The sequence below is a fragment of the Chamaea fasciata genome, unplaced genomic scaffold (genome assembly GCF_029207755.1).
Source record: "Chamaea fasciata isolate MVZ Bird 193981 ecotype frontalis unplaced genomic scaffold, bChaFas1.0.hap1 SCAF_26, whole genome shotgun sequence".
Lineage (NCBI taxonomy): Eukaryota > Metazoa > Chordata > Aves > Passeriformes > Sylviidae > Chamaea > Chamaea fasciata.
Window position 1 is genome coordinate 4,855,155 of NW_027094111.1, and position 6,000 is coordinate 4,861,154.

The window sequence follows — 6,000 nt, forward strand, 5'->3', positions numbered from 1 at the left end:
GGGGTGTGAGGAGCTGGGGGATGGGGCAACCCAGACAAGGAGCCCCTGGTTCTCCCTGCCCCTGGAGCCTTGACCCTGCCCAAAATCAGCCTTCCCTGGGCTCCAGGAGAAGCCACACGGTCACACCCCATTGCAAGGCACCATTGCCCCACCCCACAGACAGAGCTGGCCCTGCGCAGCACACACGGAAGGAGGATCTGGGGGCTGAGGGAGGCTGAGCAGCCCCAGGAGGGTTCTGCCTGCTGGTGGGAGCGGGGCAGTGCCTGGTGAGATGTCCTGCTGCTGAGCCCTCCCAGGCGCTGCCCGTGTCCCATCCCACCCCAGGAGGAGGACAGGGAGATCAGCATCTCCAACAGGACCCAGGGAATGGGGACAGGCAGAGATCCAGCTGATCTCCCCTGCTGTCCCCGCTCTCCTGCCCCGTGCCAGCTCCACTCTGCCTGCACAGAGAGAACATCCCTGGGGGACAAGGGACACGTCTGGAGCCACAGAGATTTGCCTTCATTGACAGGCTTTGGCTGGGCGAGCGGGAGGGTCCCTGGGGCTGTGCCCTGACCCCTCACACCCCACCCCACCGGGACACAGCGGGCTCATCTCAGGGGCACAGCCCGCGGGCTCCTCCTGAGAGGATCCTCTGACACATTTCACTGCTCTGTGAGATAACACTCGAGAGGCTCAACTGGAGAGCCGCAAACTTTGCTGCTTTCTGCCCCTTTGACGACAGCAGTCCCTGTGTGGCCACCAACGCTCTGTCTGCTGCACCAGCTCCCACTCCACTCCCCCCCTTTGTTCCATTAACTCAGCTCCGGGATGGGCCGGAGGGATCCAGCCCTCAGGCACTGTGTTATCCCTGTTGCTGACAGAAGGAGAGGACACAGGCTCAGGTTGCACCAAGGGAAATACAGCTTGGCTATTAGGAAGAAGTTTTTTACAGAAAGGGTGATTAAGTGCTGGAATGGTCTGCCCGGGGAGGTGGTGGAGTCACCATCCCTGGATGTGTTCAAAGCAGACTGGATGTGGCACTCGGTGCCAGGGTTTAGCTGAGGTGTTAGGACTGGGTTGGATTCAATGATATTGAAGGTCTCTTCCAACCTAGAAATTCTGTGATTCTGTGATTCTGTGATTCTGTGATTCTGTGCTCCCCAGAGCTGCAGCCAGGTCCTGAGGGGAACAGGAACTCCCTCTCCCTGAGCCAAGGCAGGGTGCAGCATCCCCCTCCCAACAATCCCACGGGCAGACGTCCCCACAGCTGCCCCTGGAGCGTGCGGGAGAGGACAGGGACAGACGGGTGCAGACAAACGAGGAAGAAAGCCTTGAGGAGCATGTGTCTGTCATAAAGATACTCCCTTGCAGAAATCTTGGAAACCTTAGAAAGAGTTTTTGCTCAATGTTATTAATTAAGGCAAAAGAATCCCCATATGGAAAGAGAAACAGTCAAGTTATATTTTTGCTAAATACGCGGCACCATATGGTAACATACAGAAAATTGGCCACATAGGCAGCCTGGAATATATGTTACCATATGTTCATATGTACTTTATAATTTCTTTGTTTTTGAAAAAGGGCATTGTCTTGTGGGGCAAAAATGAGCAGCCCACCCCAGGGAGGAGGAGAAACAGCACAAGCTGCTTGTGCTGAACGGAGCCCAAGGAAGCAACCCAGCCACCTGGCCTGGGGGCTGCCAGGAGCAGGCAGAGCTCCTGCCCTGCTCCTCATCCTCCCTGGCACCCCCTCGGCATGGGCTGCAGGGCTGACACACCGGCTGCAGCCTGGGGACACCCGGAGCAGGGACAGGAGGAGGAGGAGCTGTCCCCGGGAAGCCTTCGTTTCCCTGCAGCAGAAAGAAACAGAGGGAAGGATCTGCTGGGGAAGCGTGGAGACCTTGGGGAAGTGCAAAGATCCTCCACCCTCAGCCTGTGAGAGCAGGGGGGGGTGTGTGCCAGGGGCGTGTGAGGGGCGTGCAAAGCCCCGTGTCCCCGCGGAGGTGGCTCTGTGTGTGTTCTCACGGGTGTGGGTGAGCGATTTCACATCACCCAGCTGCACCTCCCAGCCCCCCGAGGGGCTTGGGGAGCTGCCAGCTCAGGAGGAGCTCACAGGGAATGCAGCTCCAGCTGGAGCCTCTGGCACCAGGTGCTGGTGACTGAGCGTGCCACAGCTGCAGTGGTGGGCACAGGGGGGCTCCGAGGCTGTGCCCACCTCTGCTGAGCTCTCGCTGAGCTTGTCCCCCAAAATAATTGGGCAGAGGATCTCTCTGGGTGTGTGTGTGCACAGGGAGATGTCATTTCCTGCTCAGGGAGGTTGGCAGGATGTTCCCACAGCTCTTGACAGAGCACAGTCCCAGGTGCTGCCCCCTCCAAGGGCAGAGCGCTGACACTGGGGGCAGCTGGGCAAAGGTGTCCCTGCCCTTGGCCCTGCTCACGACAGCCCTGATCATTGAATCAGGAATGGTCTGGGTTGGGAGGGACATTAATGATCACCTTGTTCCACCCCAGCCAGGGCAGGGACACCTCCCACTGTCCCAGGCTGCTCCCAGCCCCAATGTCCAGCCTGGCCTTGGGCACTGCCAGGGATCCAGGGGCAGCCGCAGCTGCTCTGGGCACCCTGAATATCCCATCCAGCCCTGCCCGGTGTCAGTGTGCTGTGCTGTCACTCCTTGTCAAAAGTCACTTCTAGCTGCCTTTTTCCCTGCCCCATTTCCCCTCCATCTGCCCTTTGCTCTCCTCCAAGGACAGGCTGGAGCTTTGTCTTCCTCTCCCCTTGCACAGTCCCAGCAGCAGGGCTGGCTTTGGGGAGCAGCAGCAGCTCCTGAGGGATCCAGGATTTAATCCCAGCCCCAGAGCAGGGACTGGGCGCCCGTGGCTGCTGATTCACAGTCCGTGGGATTCTGGCTTTCCCCAGTGCCCTGCTGCAGGGAGCTCTGCCAGGCTGGGGCTGTGCTGAGCACTGCAGGTGACGCTCTCTGAGTCCTCCCCCCCAAACCCATCAGCACCAAGCTGGAAAATCAAAAATCATTCCTTGGGCCACAACCAGGCAGGGGTCTCTGCTAGCAGACCTTGGCTGCTGTCACTCCTCAGGTGACATCCCAGGCTGGGCTCTGCTGCACACACACCTGGCTGGTGCTCAGCCCCTGCTGGGAATTCAGAGCCCAGCTGAGCACCAGCTCCTCTCGCTGGGAGCCCCCTGGCTCTCCTGGTGCCTCCTGCCCTGCACGGAAAGGGCTTGGTGACAAACACAGCTCCTGGTCCAAGGAAGGTGAAGGCTGCAGTGGAATTGTGTGTCCCAGCAGGGAGCAAGGGCTGCTCCTGTCACCGTGTGAGCAGAGGGAGGGACACCCAGTGTCCCCACGCCACCCAGCGTGCTGAGGGCTGTCCCCGGTCCCCACTGTGTGGCTTTGCTCCAGCCATGGGTGAGGATCAGTGCCGGGGTCCCTCTGTCCAGGAGCAGCTCACGATCTGTGCGGGCTCTGGCCCCTGGGGCTGCAGCTCAGGGGCTGGTGGGGAGCTGCGGGAGCTCTGCCCAGCCCTGAAGTCCCCCAAAGGTTCCGACAGGCTTGGCTGATGCAGGGGACTGTGCTGGTGGCCCCAGCCCTGCTCTGCACCCTTGGGCCTGCAGGAGACCCACGAGGTGCCCGGGGTGGGTGTGAATGAACCCCAACCCCGCGTGCGGCAGGATGAGGATGGAGATTCCCCTGCCCCACACCCACACGGGACGGGGCTTTCAAGGGGAAGAGCTTTTCCTCACTGATTTCGCAGAAAGAGGAGGGTGGGCTGGGGCAGCCCCCAGGGCTGGGGTGGGGTGTGGGGAGCACAGGGAGCACAAGGAGCCTGACCCTGAGCAGGGCAGCCACAAACCTGCAGCCCTGCCTTGCTGTGGGTCCCTCTGGGTGGTCCCAGCCGCTCCAGGGAGGTGGGAAGGACTCTTGGCAAGGGGAGTGAGTGGGTGCCCACCAGCCCGAAGAGAAGAGACCCTCTGGAGGGGCAAAAAGATGGGTGCACACACAGCCAGGGCTGAGAGAGGCCCCGTGCCCACAGCTATCCCCCAGCCCAGACCACAGGCAGGGTCCCCAACCCGGCAGGGCAGCAGGAGCTCCAGGAGATCCAGGAGCTCCCTCCCTGCCCCTCCCGGCACAGGCAGCTGCCAGTGAACCCTTTGTGAGAGGGCTGGGTGGCTGTGGCCGTCCAGCCAGACCATCCCAGTGCCCACCCAGCCCTTCCCACCACCCACCCAGCCCTCCCAGCCCTTCCCACCACCCACCCAGCCCTCCCCACCATCCAGCCAGACTATCCCAGTGCCCTCCCAGCCCTCCCCACCGCCCAGCCAGACCATCCCAGTGCCCAGCCAGCCCACCCAGCCCTCCTCACCTCCCAGCCAGCCCTCCCCACCTCCCTGCCAGCCCACCCAGCCCACCCCAGCGCCCGCAGCCAGCCGGACTCCACACACGCAAAGGCAGGCTTTGCTCCCAGCCCCACTTCTGAGCTCCCCCTCGGCTTTGGAGCAGCTTCATTAAAAGGAAACACAAACCAGAAGCAGAAGGAAGCACTTTTAAGTTGCTGGCAGCTTTGCCTGTCTATGAGTTATGAGGTCTTGCTTTATTCATGGGGCAGGGAAAAAAAAAAAAAAAACCTGCTTATCTCCTCGGAGTCCATTATGTTTCATTTGGAGCCCGGGTGCAGCCGGTGCTTTGGCAGAAATATCCCGGTGCCCCGCTCACCCTCCCGAAACTTTATCTCCCTACTTCATTACTGGGAGTTGCACTCGCCCTGGTTTATCAGCGGTGATGGAGTGGATTGCTGACTTCTCTGCTGTCCTAGCAAAAATGAGGATGGAGACATTCTGCTCCAGGTTCCTGCTATTTTCAGAGACCTTGGCTGCATGATTTATTCATAAAAAAGCCATTATTTATGCCAAAGAAAGAAGACAGAATGGGTTAGCTTTTTAAGTGCTTATAATGCATTATATGGTACCTTAGCCTGCCAGACATCATTTATAATTGTAGAATCCCTTAACCTCCTTTTTCTGTTTTCCCTACCCTTCACATCAGTGCAGAGGGTGATAGCAAACTCGGTAATTAGCAGAAGTTGACAGATGTGGCAAGGAGAGGTAAGGTGAAATATCATCGAAGGAGACGTCTCTCCAGCACCTAAAGTGAGGAAAGACCCTCCCTCCTCCCAGCCTTGATCTCCCAGCACAGGCAGAGCCGGGAGTGGAGCCCCACCAGGGAGGATTAGCTCATGGGGCCTGACTCTGGGCTCCAGCCAAGCCTCTGCATCGTGGCCTTGCTCTTTTCCGATGGCCTCTGGGTCTCCCAGCTGGCTCCAGCCCTGGGAAGCCCATCCCAGCCCTCACTGCAGACACAGCCTTGGCGTGCTCCGGGTTCCTGCTGATGCCACGAGGCCACCAGGGCAGGGACTTGCTGTGTCACAGGTGTGGGGGGTCCCTGCTGCCCCCCACTCCAGGCCCCAAGCTGCCCTTCCTGAGCCCTGGCACGACGAGAACAAATCTCAGTTCAGCATCAGCCAAAAAAGAAAAACGCCCCAAAGCTGCAGCTGTGATGGAGTGGGAGAGCAGAGAGGGCTGAGGCTGGCACTGCAGCTCTGCTGCCACCCTCACAGTGCCAAGGTCACCTTTTGTCACCAGGCAAGGTTGTGTTTGTCACTCTCGGGGCTGTGCTGTGCCTCTCCAGGTGACAGCAGCCCACACCTCAGCTCGGGGCAGGTCCATGGCAGCCCAAGAGCTCCTTGTTCCCCATTCCTGCCACCAGCCCCCAGCACGAGGTGGGAAATGCCCGTGCCAGCACCTGCCTCCAGAGACCAGCCACCTCCTGAAAACAGGGCTCTGAGGGGGACTCCAGACGTCTCACAGAATCATTAAGGGTGGAAAAGCCCTCCAAGACCATCGAGCCCAGCCATTAACCTCTTTCCTGGGCCTGCTGCTGTCACGTCTGTGTCCTCTCATCACTGCTGAGGGTCTCATCAAGGCTGAAAGCAGTGGGAAAGGGAT